This window comes from Cavia porcellus, unplaced genomic scaffold (assembly GCF_034190915.1).
Source record: "Cavia porcellus strain 051 isolate PalLab524CR breed Dunkin Hartley unplaced genomic scaffold, mCavPor4.1 scaffold_6, whole genome shotgun sequence".
Taxonomy (NCBI): Eukaryota; Metazoa; Chordata; class Mammalia; order Rodentia; family Caviidae; genus Cavia; species Cavia porcellus.
In genome coordinates, this window is record NW_026947489.1 from 49385200 (window position 1) to 49407831 (window position 22632).

At 38.1% G+C, this 22632-nt stretch overlaps 1 pseudogene; it reads right to left on the reverse strand.

Annotated features, from left to right (window-relative positions):
* Positions 1 to 78: 78 nt before the first annotated feature.
* Positions 79 to 22112, reverse strand: LOC100712764 (trypsin-like; annotated as a pseudogene).
* Positions 22113 to 22632: the final 520 nt, after the last annotated feature.

The window sequence follows — 22632 nt, forward strand, 5'->3', positions numbered from 1 at the left end:
CATTTCTCTGAATTTTGGAAAGGGAGAACCATGGCGGAGAAGAATGAAACTGACAGAGATGGAGAAGGAATACAAAGTTCACATTGTTGGAGTCCTTCCCCCTTCCAGAAACCTTGGGTAGAACATGTTGCTGGTGATGAGACCTGGGTGGGCTTTGTGACAATCAGTGTAATACAGGACAGAATCATCCAAGCACTGGGGAAGGGAAGCATGTTTACCTGTTGAATGAAAGTGTGAAAATGGAAGAAGATTACCAATTACCAGTATTAAGATGTCCCATTATATTGCTGGAAATATCTTTCCCATGATAGTTCCTCTCTCACAATATTCCCACTTTTTCAGTTGGTCCATGACTTCTAGTTTGGGAGAAATTTTCATTTCCTAGAAGGTTTTCCAAATAGTTCTAATCAACAGCTTACTTTTCCTTCAACACTTACATCATAAACCAGTGATCTCAAATCCAGAGATGTTTTCAGCAGCAGATGTACACTTCAGTTAGCAACAGGTTGCCTCCCTGGTTCTTCTTACATTCTAATTTCTAGTTCTCTGAATATCACTAATCCCACATCAGCTAAATAGCTCACTCTTTCTAGTAGTTGCTTAGTTTCATCTAACATCGTCTTCACAAAGACATCTGGCCACTGTAATTACTGTATTTCAAGGCACATTCAATGTCTGTCTCTGAGAACCTTGCCTTGTATGAGAATTTGGCACAAAGGATTCTCAAAGTTCCCTTCTTCTCCATTCTCAGTTCTATGATTTTCTTTTTTTCCTTCTTCTAGGTTACAATGACTGCTAAACCATTCTGTGTTGCTCCACCCAGAAACAAGGCACCCACCACCAGCATACAGACAGAATTTTTGAAGAGAGATAGTAGAAATTTGAGAGTCGATGGTGTCAAGGAACTTCAGTTAAATCAGCATGATGCCACTGACAACTCAGGCATGTATTCAGGATGGGGAACGATTTTGTCATCGTCGATGAATTGCTCATTTTCCTCAGTGACATGAATGTTGCATTCTCCCAGATGATCCTTGATTGGCTTCTGATTGTATTAAAGAATTTAAAATAGCCTAAGTGCCCAACATAATATTCATCCCATTACACTGCACATCAATCTTGAACATAAAAACAAATGTCATATTTTTCAAGTATATTTTAAGCTAGCCCTGTGTGTTCTATTCCACATGGAACAGGTCAGGTAATTCTCTGGAAAGTATCATTGTTCATATAGGATGACATCCCACCATATTTTTAGAATAGTAAGGCTTAGGAGTTGCAAGCAAAAGATACATTTGCAACAATGAGACTTGAAGGGGAAATTGGTGGAGATTTCTTTACCCCATCAGTTTTTATCTGCTTCAGAACACCGAGTTAATTGGGATAATGAGGCACTGTCAGAGATACAGCTAAAGTTGAAGAGAACAGAATGGAATACTTATATTTCATATTACATTGAAAATATGATGCATGTCCTTATTTCCACGTGGCTGCCTTTCCTGGCCTTCTTAAAGGTGTACCCAAAATGATCTTGTCATCATTATCATCAATCAGGAGAGCCACCAACAGGGCAAACTGGAAAAACTAATTAGAAAAAACTGTTTAGAAAAACTGAATTTTTACTCCACTATGAATTTTTTGCAGACTACCTGAAAAAGAAATGACAGTGCTTTTTCCTCACTAAATGGGAGTTTAGTGAGGAAATGGGAGTTTTCAAGTATTTTACCAAGAAAAATTCTGTAACACTGATGCATGCTTTTCTCATTTCATTGTTAATAAGCATTTGAAATTTGTGCTTTAACTTTGCTAAAAATATTGGTCTTTCTACTATTTTTTATAAAAATGCAAAATACTCCTTCTGTCTCTGTCTGTCTGTCTCTAATGGACATACTCAGACACTTTCAAGGATCATAGACTCGTTAGAGAATAAATGAGTGACCAGTGCTACCTGATGACAGAAAATAAATAACTCTTTTTACACAGAACTCTGCTTAACAGGAATGAAAATAGAAAGTATTACAGTAATTCTGCTTGTGTGTGCATGACAGTTGGGTGATGAGTGTTTGTCTGACATAGCTCTTTCCATGAGGTAATAGAAATAAAATAATTAAAAAGCAAACTGGAAATCTGCCCCAGGATGAACTGAGCAGTTTACCTTGTGTACCTTCAATTCTAGCCTAAAACTTTCATGTAATCATTTTAGAGATCAGTATATGTTTCCCCCACCCAATCTTTCCCAATATCCCTCTATCATTGTAATTTTCATTGTGCAATAGACTCAATATATCTATGTAGATTTTACGCAGCTTCCAAATTCTGCACTAATTTTATATGGATGCCATTTTCCCATTATTTTGAAGCAAATTTAAGAAACATGTTTCCAGACATGTGGACATGCCTTATTTCAACTAGCTAAACCTTTAAAAATACAAATATAATGTTCAGGATTTCTATAAGGTGATGGAATAGGAAGTCTAAAAGGAAAATATTTAAAAACCTGACCGATAATATAACCAATGGCAGCTATACAATCCTTATTTCTCATCTCTATTTATGCACACATCCATGTGTGAATAGCATGTCTACATGAGTGTTTGTGATGTATATCAATTACATAGCACCTGACTTGAAAATTAATGAGTACTCAAGTTCAGAATGTGAATCTAGATGCTTTTCATATCTTATATGCTTTGGAAGATTGGAAACAGGATAATGTTAACAGTCTTTAATAAATACAGCTGTCTTCGATCCACAAATATTTAACTATTAACTATGAAACTATTGCTTAGTGACCTGGATTTAAAAATGGTTCTACAATATTGCGGAGGAGGATGCTTTTACTCTGGCTGATAATTTCATAGTTTTAGCCCATGATCACTTGGAAGCTTCTCTTTTAGGTCGGGATGAGGAAGACACATCAGGACAGAAGGGAGTAGTGGAGGAAATCTGCTCACCTCATGGCAACCAGAAAGCACAGAAAGAAGGAAAATGACTAAGCCAATGGAACCAGGAACATGCAAACCCCAAAGCCATGCCCCACACTCCACTCCTCTCAGTAACGCATGTCTCCACTCCCTAAATTCTCATCATGAGCCTATCACTGGATTAATTCATTTGTCATTCTCCAATTAAATTCTGAAAATCCTTTGGCTGAATACACAAGATTTGGGGGCACCATTTTAAATCTATAACATTGGTCTTCCCCAGATATCAGACCTGCTGGTGCCTTCACCCTGGACTTCCAGAATTGTGACAAATCTACGTATTTTTATCTCAAGCCTTCAAGTCTAGTTGTTGCTGTTACAACACCTGAACCAAGACAGTATATTTCCTTTACCTTATTCCTGAGACCACATTTTCTCCTTTGAGACATGTTCCAGTGGGCCTGTTCTCAGACCCTTGGTGTGACTTTCCCTTTGTCCCAGGTTAAATATGCACAGGAATCATTCATTGAGACTTCTGCTCCAGATGTTTCTTCCCTGGGTGGCCCACGGGACAATGGAGATGTGGGGAGGGCAATAAGAAACTAAGAGTGTGTATGGTGCCTTCTCCAGGCAGGGCTAAAGGGAATGGTGACACTTCTGGAGCCAAGACTTGTATAATCTACATTATATAGATTTATGCTGTTCAAACATACCTGCATTTGCCCTTTTTGTTTTCTGAAAAAATTAAATAAATATGCAATCTGGCCTGGGAGTTTGGAGAATTGTAGTGAGGGAAGGCCACAGATGGTTTCTATCACCTCTGCTTATTTAACAATAACATTCTTCTTTCTAAGATCCTGAAGAACTAAATCATATGTGTAGGTGCATAAGAGCAAGCATCAAGAGAAAAGTGGCCAATTCCTATCAAGAAAAGTTCTTAGAGAGAGGTGAGATGCTAAAAGATTATTTGTATTTAAATAATGATTTTAGGCAAAGAAGGAAAGTGAAGCTGACTAACTGGGTGGATCATGAAGTGATGAGTGTTTGGTTGGCAGCAATGGTCTGCTGAATGCAGCTCAGGTACTTGGTGTAGACATCAGGTTTGCCTTTCAGAGCACAGCCTGTGCCACAGAAGAGCACACTCTGGGGCTCTCCATTACAGACCACAGGTCCACCACAGTCACCTGAACAAAAAGGAAAAGGCATTCAGGGTTCTTGTTTACATCTGGATGGGAAATGTGCTCCAAGAAGTTCTTCCATGTTCCTTGGTCCATTTTCTCATGCTGCTGGTCTTTCATGACATACCTTCTCTAACCATGATAATTCCAACCTCTGCCATCTTAGTATGTTCCTATTCTGTTTTTCCTTTGTTTTTTGTTCTTCCTCTTTCTTAGGCAGCCACACTGGCCAAGAAAAGGTGAGAACTGGAGAAATTTGATGCTACTCTCCTACTCCCTTCACTGACCTCATCACAGTGCACCTCCTCAGAAAGTTGAAATACATGTAAACAGTGATCTGTGTGTCTTTCTACCCTTCATCCTAATGGTCAAATCACAAAGAGAAGGTGCACCATTTATCCAGAAACTACACCTCATGGTCCACAATCAATTGTAAGGATACACACGCAACTTTTTGTGTTTCAAAGATGAGAAATAAGATGGAGATGAGTGGGATTAATCCAGACAGTAAGGAAATATGACAGATCTAACCTGTCAAGAGTCCTGTATACCCTCCAGGAAGCCTAGGAGAACAGGTTGTTAGTGATGTTACTGGGGTAAACACTGAGGCAGGAACTGTCAGAGAGGATAGGAGTGTCCATACACTGCAGGAGTGAGGGGAATGTGTCTGTCAAGTGCAAATGTGAGAATGAAAGATTACCCACAGAGTTACGGAAATATTTTTCTTACTTCATTCCTTCTTTTTCACAATATTGACACTATTTCTTTCAATTTGCCAGTGACCTCTATTTTTGGATATTGGTTTTTCCTGGAAAGTTTCAAATACCTCTAATAAATAAGTTGTTAGTTCTCTGGCACTAGCATCAGTGGCTACAGATCTTAAGTCTAGAGGTCTTTTTTTTTTCTCTAGCAAGAATACACTTCAGACAGCTTCAAGTCCCTGAGCTTCTGTACTAGCAGCATCTTCTGTGGCTAGTTCCTCACAACATCACTGGCCATACTTTAGTTTCATAAATTTGTTCTTCCCTAAGACTTAATTTTTGTTTTATTTTCTGCTTGTCTCAAGAAATAATATATTCTAAGGCTGCACATATCCAAAGCCTGATTCTGGCAACCATGTCTCAAATGAAAGTTTAGACCAATTGACCATTAAAATGTCTTACACTTCTAGCATTCCCAGACTTGGTCCTTGTGTTACAGGTTATACTTCCTGCCAGTGCTCTCGGTTTTGCCCCAACCAGACACAAAACACTGAGTACCAGCAGATGGACCAGATTTGGGCAGATTAAACAGTGATCACTGGATACAGGAGTATGGCAGTTGTCTGCAGTTTAATCAGTGTGATGTCATTACACAGGTGTCTTTGTTCTAAAAGGAGTGATGAATGATCTTAGCTGCATTAATGAATTGTTCATCTCCCTTGGGTACATCGATGATGTGTTCTCCAAGAAGAACCTGCAGATTGCTGGGTTAAAGGATTAAAATTGTCCTAAGTATCTAACTGGGGTTTCTCTCCCTCCAGTTCCCCCAACAGTCACTAGCAGTATTACACACACCATTCTCTTCAAGCACTGAATCACACAGGTAATTTTTCCAGAGCAGATAACATTGTGCACTACCACACATGGTGCAGGTTAGAAAATTCCTTAGCTAAAATAAAATTGCAGTGCAGACTAACAATCCAGAATCTTGTTGGAATAGTAAATTGTAGAAATGGGAACCAATAAGTTCTATTGAACAGCTAGAGATGGAAAGGGGATTGGATCCTGATCAGTGCCTGTCATTTCTCTGGTTGGGACAATGAAGTATCATAGGGAGATGAGGCAAAGTTAAGGATAGAGTAGATTATTAATGGAGCACAATAAGTTATTCTTATTTTTAATGTCTTCCTGAAAAATGCAATAGGTTTTATTATCTCCATGTGACATAGTTTTCATGGATAGGGTATATTATTTAGGACTGTGTATTGACTTAGTTTTTTACAATTTTTGGAGATTCTTTGTCAACAATATTTCCCTTCTACATCTTTAAGTCTGGCACTTAAGAAGTTTTCACTCATTAATTAGAAAGGCTTTATTCTGGGCTTCTTGATTTGAAAATATTTGAAGCTAGAGTATATGAAGTTTTATCCAAATATATCAAGGAAAAAGACACTATGGTAACTACTATTAAGTCAGGTTATATGGTGGTGAAGTACTAGGTTGTTGAAACAGTCATGCTGTGACCTCTATTGTTATATTGTTATGTCCTGCTTTATCTCAGTCTCCCCCTTATTGTTTTGAAAAATTATTTAGTCATTTCTTATGTTTGTCTTAATTAAAGAAAAAATTCAAAAAAAAAAGAAGACATCATGGAATTTTAAGGGTATAGGTCCACATGTATCTTCCTCAAAGCATGATGGAATTCTGAGGAGACAGTAAGGTTCTCTAAATATGTTTGCTTTATCCATAGGTACTTTAACCTGGTTGTGCTTTGGAATGGCAAGGATTGGAGACCAGGGGGATGTGATTGTTTGACTGTAGACCATGGGGATGTGACTCTTTGACTGTAGACTACAGGGACGTGACTGTTTACTGTAGATGATAGGGATGTGACTGTTTGACTGTAGACCATAGGGATGTGTTTGTTGATTACTTATGTAGCAGTGAGCTGCAGACAACACCCACTGCAAATTGATAAGGAAGCTGTTGCATCTGTGGGGACCATCATTCAGGGACAGCTGTTGGGATGAAATTCTTCTGACAGGTGTAGCCCCCAATGATCTTCTCATCAACATCATCACAGGAAGGGTGTCTGGTGGGGAAAATTTGTAACTCTCTTATAAACAGATGATCATAGAATTTCTACTCCACTATGAAATTTCTCAGACTAACCAGAAAAGAAATGACAGTGTTCTTTTGTGTCACATAATCTGAATGTGGTGGTTTTAAATTAGCTTTAAAATTTCTTATTCTATGTACAAGTTAACATGTACCCTTCTCATATGACTATGAATATATAATTTTTAAATTTGTTTCCAGCTTGATTAATGTCTGGTATTTTTCCTTATGCACCATTCACACACACACACACACACACACACACACACACACACACACACAAATACATACAAACTCAGAGGATCAGAAACTTGTCATACAATACCTATGTTACCATCACTATCTAGCATATAAAAAGTCCTTTTTTCCTAGAACCCCCTCAGTAAAAATACAGACAGGTAGAACACTTTGCAGTGATCTTCCCTTTATGTGTTTGGGGAAGGCAATATAGTGTTGGTGTACTATAGCCATTTCCATAAGATAATATAAACTTTTAGAAACTCAGATTATTCTTACTTAAAAGAAATGGGATTTTCTGAATTTTATTCCCCCAGTTCCTGTCTTTGCTTCCTGTCTAAAATTTTCACTTAATGATTTACAAAACACTGTAAGATTCCTCTACCCAAACATTCCTCTTACCTCAATTATCTTTTCCATCATTTAGCAAAAAATTATGATTGTGAAGTAAAGCCCACTGATATCAACATTCTTACAGCTTCAAAGGTCTATTAATATATGAGCCCAGTTTTCCTGTATTTTAAAATATGCTTAGGAAGAAAAGATTTCAGGAGACTTTAAGAACATCTCTTCTGGAGCTCAAGGACCAGCCCAGAGCCCAGCCACACTAGGCTGTGCTTGGCAGGTTTCAGGCCTGCCCAGGACATGCCCAGTGACCTTCTCCCAAACCAGGAAACTCAGTGGCAGGAGAGGTAAATTTGCACCACCCTGAGTCCCAGGAGATTTTAAGATCATCTCTTCTGGAGTTCAAGGACCTGTCCAGAGCCCAGGCACACTAGACTAGCCTTGGGATTTTTGTGAACCAACTATATTATGCCCAGTGAACTTCTTCAATTACAGGATTTGAGAGTAGGTGAAGTGAGTTCCAGGGCATTGGTTTTTACCCGGGGAGAGCTTCAACCCATCACCTACAGTGGTTAGGTGCCTGCCCAGCTACCTGAAACACTGAAGGTGGCGTGGGAGGGCCTGAGGGCCTAACTGGACCAGGCTCAGCAACTTCCATTCATTCCCAAGAGCCTAGGGCATGGGAGATGATTTCCAACACATCCAGGGGAAGCCTTGGAACAACACGTGAAGCATAGAAATATAGGAAAATGGCAAAGTGAAAGACCAAAATGCAATCTCAAACCTCCAGCCCATCCAAAGAAATCTTAGAAGCTATGTACATAGAAGAAAATATATGCCATCCACCTGAAATATCTGAAATAATAGCAACTGAAATAAAGCAACTCCAGGAAACTTTAAAGGAATTCAAACTCGAAATAATCTCCCAGGTAAAACAAGAAATGATAAAAGTAATGAAAAAGATGCTGAATATATCTAAAGAAGACACAGTTAAAAAATTGGAGGAACTAAACAAAAAGGTAGAATCCCTGGATGAACAAATATAAGAAACAAACAGAATACATAAAGCAGATGCAAAGAGATATACAGGAAATCAAAAATTCCATTGAAAGTTGTAAAAACCACCTCAATGAAAATGAAGATAGAATTTCAGACCTTGAAGACAGGATTGCAGCTAGGGAGCAGGAAAGGCAAGATCTTTTAAAAATAACAAGAAATCAGGAAATAACAATTCAACAGCTGCAAGATAATGCAAAGAAAAACAACATATAATTGATAGGGATAAATGAAGGGGACAACATAAAAGATGTCAAGAGGATATTTCAAGAAGTAATAGCTGAAAATTCTCCAAACATGAGAACAGAAACTGACAACAGGATCAGTGAAGCATATAGAACTCCAAATAGTCATAACCAAAATAAAACTACACCCAGATATATAATAATCACCATCCCAGAAATCCAACACAGGAATAGATTATTAAAAACTGTCAGAGAGAAAAGAACAGATCACCTATAAAGGAAAACCTATCAGAATCACAGAAGACTTCTCAGCACAAACAATAAAGTCAAGAAGAACATGGAGTGAAGTATTTCAGATCCTAAAGGAAAATGATTTCCAATGTAGACTGATGTACCCTGCAAAACTGTCCTTCAGAATCGATGGAGAAATAAGATACTTCCATGACAAAGAACAGCTGAAGAACTTCATGATCACCAAGCCAACCCTGCAAAGAATACTGAAAAGACAGTTTAGATACACTTCGGAAAAAAGCACTAAGCAAAGCAGACAACTGAACAGAACAGAAAAATAATGCAACAGCAGAAGGATAACATGTCAACAATACAGCAACATATAACAGTTATAACCATTAATGTAAGTGGTCTCAATGCATCAATTAAAAGAAACAGACTGGCAGAATGGATCAAGAAACAACATTCAACCATATGCTGTCTACAAGAAACCCATCTAACCCAAAAAGAATACACACAGACTGAAGTTTAAAGGATAGAAAAAAATACTTTAAGCCACAGGAACTGCCCCCCCCCCAAAGTGGGAGTAGGTATTCTGTTTGCAGACAATGTGAACTTCAAGCCAATAATGATCAGAAGAGATAAAGAAGGTCATTACATACTGGTTAGGGGAAAACTTCAAGAGGAAGAGATAACAATCTTAAATATATATGCACCAAATGCCAGAGCACCCAGTTATATAAAGCAAGTATTAGCAGAAATGAAAAACCAAATTAGCAGTAACACAACTATAACAGGAGACCTTAACACACCATTGACACCAAGGGACAGATCAACCAGACAGATCAGCAAAGAAATAACAGAAATGAATCACACATGTGAACCAAGGACTTGATAGACATATACAGAGTGTTCCATCCAACAACATCAGAATACACATTCTTCTCAGCAGTACATGGGACATTCTCTATAATAGATCATATATTAGCCCGCAAAACATATTTAAATAAATGCAAAATAGTTGAAACTATACCATGTATAGTTTCATAGATCATAGCACCATGAAATTAGAAATTAATGATAAAAGATACAGTAAAAATCCTACAAACACAAGGAAACTGAATAACACACCCTTGAGTAATCAGTGGGTCACAGGGGAAATTAAAGGAGAAATTAAGCAATATCTACAAGCAAATGAAAACACAAATACAACTTACCAGAATCTGTGGGATGCAATGAAAGCTGTCCTCAGAGGGAAATTTATTGCACTGAGTTCCCACATCAGGAAAACAGAACAAATACAAATAAATAACCTGATGCTACACCGCAAACATCTAGAAAAAGAAGAGCAAGTCAAGTCTAAAGCCAAAATAAGGGAGGAAATTATAAAAATCCGAGCAAAAATTAATGCAATAGAGACTAAGAAAACAATCCAAAGAATCAATGAATCAAAGAGTTGGTTCTTTGAAAGAATAAATAAAATTGATAAGCCTCTAGCCAACCTTATTTAAAAAAGGGAAGAAAAAACTCACATTCATGCAATAAGAAATGAAAAAGGTGAAATCACTACAGACTCTGTAGAAATGCATAAGATCACCAACAACTATTTTGAAAACCTCTACTCTCATAGGTTTGATAACACAGAATAAATAGATAGATTCCTAGAAGCATATGAAGTACCAAAGCTAGGTCAAGAAGATGTAAAACTGCTGAATCACCCACTATCTATTAATGAAATCAATAATGTAATTAAGTCCTTACCTACAAAGAAGAGCCCAGGCCCAGACGAATTCACTGTGGAATTCTACAAGAAATACAAAGGAGGCTAACTGCTGACACTCCTCAAACTCTTCAATGAAATTGAAAGGGAAGCAATCCTTCCTAAGTAATTCCTGGAAGCAAATATTACTCTAGTACCAAAATCTGAGAAACACCCAACTGAAAAAGAGAACTATAGACCAATCTCCCTAATGAACACAGATGCAAAAATCCTCAATAAAATATTAATGGATGCAGCAAATCATCAAGAAGATTATACACCATGACCAAGTGGGATTCATCCCAGGCATGCAGAGAGGGTTCAACATACATAAATCAATAAATATAATCCACCATATCAATAAAGCCAAAAGTAAGAATCACATTATCATTTCTATAGATGCAGAAAAAGCTTTTGATAAGGTCCAACACTCATTTATGATAAGAACCTTACAGAAAATTGGGATAGATGCTCTTTACCTCAATATGATAAAGGCCATCTACTACAAACCAACAGCCAGTATCATACTAAATGGCCAAAAATTGAAGGCCTTTACCTTAAAATCAGGCACAAGACAAGGATGTCCTTTATTACCACTCCTATTTAATATAGTACTGGAAATAGTGGCCGGAGCAATTAGACAAGAGAGAGAAATAAAAGAGGTAAAGATAGGAAAAGAAAAAGTTAAATTATCATTATTTGCAGATGACATGATACTTCACCCAGAAGACCCCCAAATCTCCATTGAAAGACTCCTAGATATAGTAAATAAACTCAGCAATGTAGCTGGATACAAAATCAATACTCAAAAATCAATAGCATTTCTATATACTGACAACAAAATCACATAGAGAGAAATAAGAGAAGATACATCCTTCACAATAGCATCCAAAAAAATGGAATATTTAGGAATTATTCTCACAAAAGAAGTGAAAGACCTATATAGGGAAAATTTTAATACACTGAAAAAGGAAATTGAAGAGGATCTCAGGAAATGGAAAGACATCCCTTGCTTTGATAGGAAGAATGGATAGGAAGAATAAATATTGTGAAAATGGCCGTTCTCCCAAAACTGCTATATAGATTCAATGCAATCCCAATAAAAATACCACCAACATATCTTATGGAGCTAGAGAAATCACTCCTCAAATTCATCTGGAACCAGAAGGGACCTAGAATAGCAAAAACAGTTCTAAGCAGCAAAGGCAAGGCAGGAGACATCACAATCCCTGACTTGAAGTTATAACATAAAGCAACCGTAGTAAAATCGACATGGTACTGGAATCAAAACAGAGCTGAAGATCAGTGGAATAGATTACAAGATACAACCCAAATACAAACACACTCAACCACCTTATCTTTGATAAAGGGGCCAAACATGTTCACTGGAAGAACGACAGCATCTTTAATAAGTGGTGTTGGAAAACCTGGCTCTCCACATACCAAAAACTAAAACTAGACCCATGCTTATCACAATATACTAAATTAAAATCTAAATGGATCGAAGATCTGAATATCAAAACAGAAACACTAAATCTATTGGAAGACAAATTGGGTAAAAACCTTGAATACGTAAGAGTAGGTAGATAATTCATGAACAGGAATCAAACCACACGGGAAATACTTCCTAGAATCAATAACTGGGATCCCCTCTTATTCAAAAGTTTCTGCACAGCAAAAGAAATCTCCAGGATAGTGAAAAGAAAACCCACAAACTGGGAAAAAGTCTTAGTGAACTCCATAAGACAAAGGAATTCTATCTAAAACATATAAAGTTAGAAACATCAGACCCCCAAAATTCAATGATCCAATCCAAAAATGGGCATCTGAGATGAATACACACTTCTCAGATGAAGAAATACAAATGGCAAATAAATACATGAAAAACTGTTCATCGTCATTGGTCATTAGAGAAATGCAAATTAAAACCACACTGAGATTCCATCTCACTCCTGAAAGAACGGCCAGGATCAAGAAAACTACCAACAACAAATGCTGGAGAGGCTGTGGGGAAAAAGGAACTCTCCTACACTGTTGGTGGGAGTGTTAACTGGCACAACCATTGTGGAGGTCAATCTGGAGATTTCTCAAAAAGCTGGGATTGGAAGTCCTATTTGTTTCAGCTATTCCACTTCTAGGCATATTCCCAGAAAAACTGAAAACATCATACCACAGTGATATATGTGCACCCATCTTTATAGCAGCACAGTTTGTAATAGCCAGATCTTGGAAACAACCTAAGTGTCCATCAACTGAGGAATGGATAAAAAAGTTGTGGTATTTTTATAAAATGGAGTACTACTCAGCTATAAAGAATGATCACATTGAGATATTTATAAATAAATGGGCGCAGCTTGAGACCATACTCATAAGTGAAATAAATCAAAATCACATGTATAAATACTGAAGTTTCCCTAGTGTAAGATATGGTAAGAATACATAAAAGTATGCCGTAAACATGATTCCGCATTGTATTGCTTTGAAGCTTTATAATGTTTTCATTAATTGGAATAGTTCTATTCTGAATTGTTTGATTTTATTCTCTGTGATGGTATGAACAGTTATTTTGAAGAAAACAAGACAATATAATAGCTAGTGCTGATATAGTATCATCTTATTCTGAAGTCCCTTGAAGCTTTTGTTCTTCTGTCTCCATCGGTTTATCATGTTGTATCTTACTGGATTTTATTATATGTGATAGTATAAACAACATTTTTTATAGACAAGGAGATAATATAGAAATCATTGTTTGTTTTCTGTTAGTTGGTTCTAAATACCCTGCAATATTTTCATTCTCTTTAATGGTTTAACACTGTCATGTTGTGTTTAATGCTATAATATATTATAATATATATGTAAGTTATATTAAAATATTTCAAAGAAAGAGACACTATGGTAGCTACTGTTATGTCGGGTTATCTTGTAGTGAAACGCTATGTTGCTTAAATTGTTCTGTTCTGACCTATGTTATTATGTTGTTATGTCCTCTTTTATCTTAACCTCCTCCTTTCTTTTAATTTTTTTAATAAAAAAATTAAAAAAAGATTTCAGAGGCATGTATACAGGAATATTGGATATTTACCTGATCAACTTAGAAGTAGTACATTTAATGATATAAAATTTGCTAATACTAAAATGTAATTATTTCTCTATTTTTCAGGATCGAATGACATGTGACATTATAACTGGCATTTTTCCTTAATAAAGATATCCAGAATAGAGTTTGAGGCTTTTATTGAAGAACATTAAATATCTTGCTTGTTAAACCCTCTTGGTAAATAACCAGTTCTTTAGCATCAATGAAACTGAGACTGGACAGTTAAAGGTTGTCCTGAAACCACAAATCAGTATCAATGATCAACTCAAAATTCTTGGAGAGGTCAAGACAAATTCTCCTTTTGTGTGAACTATCTTTCATTTTGCCTCCTCCACAGAATTTATCTGGGAGATCATGACAAGTTCTTCACAGTTGTGAATTCTGCTCTGAATCACTGATGTTCTCCATGATCTTCCTCTAACAAAGGAGATTTAATGATCTATAAAGATGCTTACTAAACACTGTGTGGTCAACATTCTAAGCTCCTTGAAAATAGAACCCCTAAGGCAGCATTTGTTGTTGTTTCCTTGGCATCAAGTTTAAGACCTGTCTACATGATAGACACCTACTGACCCATCCATTAAAAAGACTCACCAGGAGCGCTCAGGAAGGCAAGGAGGAAGGTGACCTTCATGGTTTTTCCCTGTGTCTGCACTAGGAAGCAGGATGAGGGCTTCCCATTCACAGAGATTTATACCACATTAGCCAGGGACACTCATGAGTATTGGTACCAGAGCAGTTTTATTGTAAATGAATAAATCTAAATATAGAATTCAATTCAGTAAGAGGTGGAACAATTCAGAGCCATATTTAAACATTAGTATTTTTCTACTTTCCAGGAAGTTATGAGAATGGAACTCACAACGTCACCTGGTAGGAATAGTTTTCCATATTAGGAAGATAAGAAGAATTAAGGTCACAGGACAGGATAACAGATTTCCAGGTTCCAAGACAAAAATTTCATGTACTTGGTGACTCAACTCTGACCTTTGGTTTTCAGTATTATCTTAAATCTTTCATTCTTTTTATTTAATTAAGACTGACTTTCACAGTTTCACACATTGTCTTATATTAGTTCTGATCTCACGTGCCCATGTTACATTTTCATTAGTATGACGAACTTGTTTTGAGTATAGAAAAATTGTCCTTATCTAAAATTATAATAGGCAATGGGGGAAGGCAGATGAATGATAATAACTTCTATTTCTACAGAGCATACTGTATGTCAGGAATGTGATAGTGCCCACCTTATCTATGGTTTCAACTTTTGCTTCAATTTCAATCAACCATGGTCCAGAAGTGTTAAACAGAATATGATAAAGATAAGTTATTCATAAATTTACATAGCTTTATTAGTATACTATTGTATGTGTTCTATTTTATCATTGTTCATTTCTTACTTTCCAAATTCATTAGTAAATCCCCATCATAGTTGTCTACATGTAAGACAAAATTATTATTAATTATTTTTCTCGTATTGCGAATACAGTGTACACAACATCCAAAGTCAAGGGGAAAAAAAAGGATTATTTATCTCACAGTTTGCGGAGGTTTTAGTCCATGCCACCTGACTCCAAGGCAGGGTACAACATAGTAGAGGGGCAACTCTTCATAGCGGGAGAAGACAGCAAAAACAAGGGAGGTGGAAGAGCACGCCTTTTTGTCCTCCCTTATACTGTGTGCAGGTTACCTTCTCTAGGGCTGGTATAGCTTTCACACCCTTAATCCTAGCACTATACAATAACAGACACAAATTCTGCATTCAGCTGCCCCCACTCCATGACTATATGAAGTCTTGGAGAGACATCCAGACACAAACCATAACATTTGGTGATAATAATTAAGTACATATTTAGTATTCTGAAATATCAAGCCTTTGAATATATACTGCATGAATAAAAGGAAACTATTGTGCTTCAAGTACTTTGTGCATATTAACATGGAAATCCTCATAGTGACTATAGAATATACCTATTATAATTTTCACTATCAAACAGGAAAACCAAGGCACCAAAAGTAGAGGAAATTGGACCAGTATCAAAAAGTGAGACCACATGAATGCAGAATCAGTATGACAGTATGAGATCTCTTATATATTATAATTTTGTAAAATGGCTATGGATATACTTTTTATGTAAAGTGGGAAAGTCAGTATATATGTCACTTATCTAATTATGTAAAGTGTATATATATCTTTAATAGAATATGTGAGCCAATGTGGAAAAGATAACTATCTAGTTTGCAGGTGCTTAGACCTAAGAGATACCTTTCACTTCTGAGATATTTCAAGCATTCTGTGATGCTTGGCATTGGAAAATTGAACTGAAGGCTTCTAAGCTCAATAAATAATGAACTGGCTATAACAGGATAATTTCTTATCTGTACTTCATGTGTTTAAAACACGAATTCTCAGTGACATCAATGGATTCTCATTCATAGTCAGCAGTGAACATACTGTGTAAGTGTCTTTTTCCTCAACCCACTCCCACAGTGAGAGCTGTCAGCTATGGGAAATGCTCATGTTCCTTTTGCACGACAGAGTGTATTGGCATCAAACCTTTTATTTTCCCTGACTTTGAACACTGCGTTCCAGAGGCGTGTGATTATTTAATTAGTCTGTATTTATTCCCTGTTCATATTACTTAGGATCCTTGGAAGCCTGTTTACACTTTTGCCTACACTGAGAACTGATTGGCTCCAGCAGCACGTTGACATTTGTGTTGGGAAGAAGAACAAACAACAGCCTCTAAAGGTAAAGTGGAGACTGTGAAATAACCACTGTGATAGCCCAAGAGTCTACTCTAAGCTTACTTTGTAATCATTATCACATATAACACATATATCACATAAATCAGTGCTCGTGGAGAGGATTTATTTCTTAGGAAAGAAAACACTTGAATAGATGTAAGTTTCTTTGAAAATGCTGCTTAAACATGGCATCAGGTAAGGACATTTCTGCTGCAGCTATAGGTAACTTTTTTTCCATCAAATTGCTTGCAGGAAAACTTCTTCCATAAAGAAGTAGATTAAATGTTTTAGGCGTAGCAAGCAACGTAGTCTCTATTGTAATTACTATGTTGTTGCATGTGAATTCAATGCTAAACAAAATGTAACTGAGGGAAAGTGACTGTGTTCCCTTAGGTTTATTTATAGGCTGCAGACCACATTCCCTATTTTCTAGTGTTCCAGAGGTGACCAAATCAATGCAATGGATGACTGGATCAAAGCATAAAGGAGTCACACAGCTCTGTTATCATCTTACTCTCTTACATAGTATTATGAGACACAGCTCTGACTCAAGGTTCACCTATGATGCCATTCCTTGACACATGAAATTCAAGCACATGCAGGCCTTGCTGGTCACCCTCCTGGAAACTGGACCTTCTCTGTTCAGGCATCTCAGCTTTTGGCATGGTCCTCATGACCAAGTCCACATTTGAGAGCATCTCTTGTGGCAGTTTCTCTGTGCTAATATCCATGTGATATATCTATTCTTTAAAGAGAGTGTTCAGTCTTGATGTTACTGCCCTTGACCAAATCATAAGCTCCTTATCCAAGCTACTACCTTCTTCCAATTCCTTTGAGGTTGACAACTATCTACCTGGACTTTCACTATTTCTGTGACCCAGGACCAGTGTGTTAATGTGTATCCTGCCCACTTCCTCTTGCCTCCTTATGGGACTATGGGAAGTCTCTTCTTGGATATAAGAAATCACGTATGCAGATATAACCCAAATGAACACTGTACAAGAAAATCTTCCTGGTGAGGATAGTGAAGATCTTGCCACTCAGGGATAGCTAAAGAGATCACAGTCTCAAGAAAAAGATGCTAAGGGTGTATTGTGTAAAATACCTGAAGGAATGCTGTGCTAGGAAACACCAAATCATGCCAGAAGGCTCCATATGACAGAACAGGAAGGTGGAAACCACACAGATGTGTTGCTCAGCATGAGGAAGAACTTTCTAACAACCAACAGCAACATCTATCTGGGCGGCAGTAAGGAGCTTCTCTCTACATGACACAGGAAACTAGATGTACAGAGTGTTTTTTTTTTTTTTCTTTAAGGACATTGCCCATATGCTTTTGTAGACTGGGCTCAAACATGAAGTCCTCTTGCCTGAGCTTCCTGCAATGCTGGGATTACTGAGTAATGTTTTATGTCATGCATAATCCATCTATCTACTGCCATCTGTTTCCTGAACTTCCTTAGGTCTGGTTCTAGCTGACCAAATCTGCTCAAGCAACTCTGAGCAACCTGTCTGGAGTACAGCACCTCACTGTAACTCTTTTCACCATTCCTGTTCATCTTTGAAGAACCTTGTCTTATCTTTGAAGTCATCCACCTGGGCCTCAGGTCAGGGTGATGCTGTCTCTCCTGAGTTTTAGAGACACTGTCAGAAGCACTCCTTGTTTCTGGGCTTACTTCAGCCCACCCTCTATCCTTGAGCAATCTTTCTAAAGCAGACAAAGATCACACTTCCGGTCTTGCCTTGCTCTGTGCTGAAATCAAAACAAGCTGAGTTCCAGGGCATGCCTCTGAAGTTTATGCTCTGTGAGTCCCCCAAACACCTTATCTGGTCAACTCTTGCTCATTCTTCTAATCCCTAACATATAGTGCCCACCTGAAATCAGGTTTTTTGTTTGTTTGTTTGTTTTTTGTCTTTTTCCTTTTTATCAGTACCGGGGATTGAACTCACGACTGCCTGCTTGCAAGGCAGGTGCTTATGTCGCTGAGCTAAATCCCCAGCCCCCCTGAAATCAGGTTTTAATGAGTCCTCTCACCATCCTTTACTGTCCTTTCACTGAATTTATTCCCACTCACTTATAGTTCATCTCAATATCTGCTTAATAGCTATTTATTTTAAGCAGTTTAAAATTCCTGAGAACTCAGTGTCTTAATTGCTACTATGCCCCAAAGCCAGTGAGTACCTGACACACAATAATTGCTCAGTGCATAATTAACTGATGAAAGAAGGGGGTTAATTTGTTCGCTTCTTTGATTGTGAACTCCCATTCATCCATTAGAACCCATCTAAAAAGATAGAACATAATGTATTTCTTTCATGGAAGAAAAATCTAAACCTCACCCAGGTATCCCACAAAAAAATCTCTGAAGTTTACCTACACCCATCCACTTAATTCCCTGATTCATTAGATGTCAGACTCTTCTGATGCCTTTTTGTACTGTTATAAACCTTGTATATGTTCATATTGTAAGTTTTTAACTCTATGGAGTTCTGATTCCTTTGTTTGTTTCTTCAATTCATTTATATGTGTCTGGAGCAAACTTTTTTTATGTGTTTAAATTCCCAGATTGAAACACCATCTTTTGGAGAGAGTAAAATCTTAAGTTCTTTTCTGCCCCACTTGATTCTCACCACCACCATTTCTATAAAAGGCAAAATATCATCCATCCTGGGAATCACTACACTTTGAAAATCATTTGACTGGAGATTCTTTCCCTATGTTGAACCAGAACTGTCTCCTTAGAAAAATGATGTAAGATGGTCAAATTAAGAGGAGATACAAATATGCACAAATGACAGACAAGGCCAGGAGGGAAGACAGAGAGATACCTAAGGTTTCTAAGACATTGACATTGCTTCCTGAAGAACATGGTAAAAATGAATAGAGAAACACAACAGGATCAGAGAGCCCAACTGAGTCAAATCCATGTTTATTGGTCACAACCACCACGCTGAACATCAAGAAGCTCTGTGAAGCATAGAGGGGCAGGTCAGTGCCCCAGCTCATCTCTTCTCATCACCACTTTAGGGGTCCCAAGTTACTTCACTGTAAATTGAAATCTTTGCTGTCAGAGGCTTAAGCAATTGCATTTCTTTCTGTCTGCATAGACACAGATGCAGCAAACATGTGGTCACATGAAGAGAGGTTGATCAGATAGGACACTAGGATGAATATTAAAATTTGGAATTGTGACTGACAGGATTAGAGAAACTCATGGTTTCTCAGTGTGGACAGACACAAAATCAGAGAAAAACATTTCTCTGTGTGTATGTACATTTGTGTGTGTATATGTATATGCATAGGTATATACATCATTCCCAAGCCCTTGGAATGGTTCACTCCAAAAGCTCAGGTATGGTGTCCACATCCTATTGTTTGTATATCCCTATGCACTAAAAGGACAGGTCCCTTTAGAAAAGTAATAGCTACCAGGACTGCAGCTAGAAAGCTTGGAATACTTTCTAGTGCCATAAAGCAAGGAAGTGATAAAAGAATAAATGGAACCTGATAGAGAGGATAATTTAAGAAGAAACACAATTCCTTTAGTCCTACATTTTCTTTAGACAATGCTTGACATACACTGACAAGTTATTAGTCTTTAACTAATTTTAAAACAAAATTAATACCCAGAGCTGAATCCATGCCTGACAAATTTATTTTAATCAGTTACATTTCAGCCTTGTATCCTCAGACTGTGCCCCCACGTTATGCAAAAGAACCAATACATTCACCCAATGCTATCAGCACCATATGCAAAGCACATTTGTTTAATGTTCAGGATTATTCTTTATATGTATGTTCTTACTATTTCCATTACATTAACCTATTCCTTTGTTCATTAAACAAGCTCATCAGCTGTACTCTAGGAATATTTGAATGTGGCTGGGGAAGCTGGAGTTCCTGGCACAGCAGCTGTGTATAAATCTGCTCAAACTGCTTTGAAGTTGGGCAGGAAATGGCAAATAATTATTTCAGCCTCTTCTCACATCTAGATTTCATGGATGAGAAAAGGTGATGGTGAGTAGATAAAAGGAATAAGCACTTCAAATTGCATTTTCACTTTCCAATGGTCTACATTTTAAAAGAACTTCTAATGTAATATTACCAATAAACACTCATTGAAAAATTTCTTAAGAAGACTATCCTCTGCCAGTGTGTAGATAGTGGTGGTGGTCATTGGTGCTTAACCAGTAGTTGATGCTGTAGTTATGAAACTTTCACATTAGGGCTGCAAATTCCTCCTTAGCCCATGTGTTCTCCCATGTTAAATGTTCCGGCTCAGCCCCTGTGTACATCTTTGTACTTTTCCATGCTCTGAGAACGGTGGCTGGGGTGAGATGACAGAGTTGAAGTTAATGCACCCTTGTGACCTCCAGGGGGAGCTCTGACTATGCTGAGACTCCAGAAGCAGTGGGAGAACAGAGCCCAGGGGGTGGGAAGAATGAGGAAGGAATAAAGGCTCTGGTATCAGGGTTTGCTTTGCTCTGGTTGGGAGGCTGTGTGAGGGCAGCTTGTAGGCATTCCTTGCTCATTGTACTTTCCCAGCATCCCAAGCTGTCCCTGAAGCATCGTAGGCTCTGTCCCTGGATCATTATGTTCTTGTGAAGTTTGTTTGTAAGAATCAGCTCATGTTGAGGTCCCCCATCCCAGAGAGGTGAAATGCTTTTGGGGGCAGGTGGTGCACCATGGTCCTTTCCTGGCCCCCTCCACACACTCCAAGTGGAGCTTCCTGCCTACTTAGCATTACATTACTGATTTCTAAAAAGAGGCATGGCAGACTCCAGAGAAGGGCCCAGTTCAGCTGGGTAAGGCACCTCTCTAAGTTAGTTGGGAAGAGAAAGAAACTCGTCCTGGGTCTGGGCCACGCAGGATCTCTGTCCAAATGGAGCAAATCTGTATGTGAGGGAGAGCAGGAAGAGGAAGATGAGACCCAGTTATCATTGCAAAGAGCGCATCTACTAGCAGGAAAGTGATTGCCGGAGGACAACTGTCCACTCAGCCCTGACAGGCAAAGAGGAAGTGGGAGCTGGAGCAGAAGAACCTGTCTCCCAAACACACTGTGAGAAGGAGACAAAGGTGCCATCCTGTGGGCCACTGCCACCATGAGCTCCACACTCTTCTAATATGTGGCACTTTTCTCCTGGGAGCCAGTGACTCCTGGGCACAGCTACTCTTGCACTTCTAGATTTTTCATTGACTTTTCTCATAAAACTCTCTCTTAGATTTAGTTTCAATTTGGCGTCTCGTTTCCACAGGTCCTGTGTTTTCTGGAATTACTCAGATAGTGGAAAACCTGATCACAGGGATGGGGATGAGCAGGAGTCTGAAATGTGTGTTGGTACAGACAGAATGCTAAGAATCACTTAAAGCTCATGTTTTATTACAGCTACAGTATACTGCTTCAGAATGAGAGTGTTTCAAATGGCTTCACCCTGATAATTCAGACAGCTCTCAGTTGTGCCTTCATATGGCTTGCCTGGAGCTGGTGGACTCAGGCGTGTATCTCTGTGTCACCAGCACAGACACAGCCATGCAGCATAACCATCACCGCGTCCACAATCGTCCTCAGTAGATCCAGAAAGCTGTGGGGATAATTCGCCCACCTGAACTTTGAAACTCAGTTCAGCACTCTACAAAGCTCTGATAGAAGCCTTAGACCAACACCCCACCTGTCAGTTCACTGGCCATGCCACTACTGCACCTCCACACAGGCATTCACAGCCAGCAGCCTGGCTTCGTCTTGAGCAAGAGTGCTTGTTTTTGAATAGAGGAGAGACACACTCAGGATTAAAATGTTTCCAGTTTCCTTCAGGTGGCTTGTGCTCCTGGGAAATCTTTCATCTTTCATTTCACTTAGCAAATGTCCTGCCAATCCTCCTTCCAATATGTACCTTTTTGTGACCTTTTTTTCTGCCCAAGTTAGTTAGAACTTTTGTCTTAGTGATCTGACTAGCTCCAAATATACTCAGACTTTTTCATAATACTTTATTCTCTCTCCATGTCTTTGTCAATCTTCCCAGTGTTTCTGTCGCCAAGGACAATAGTTCCCAAG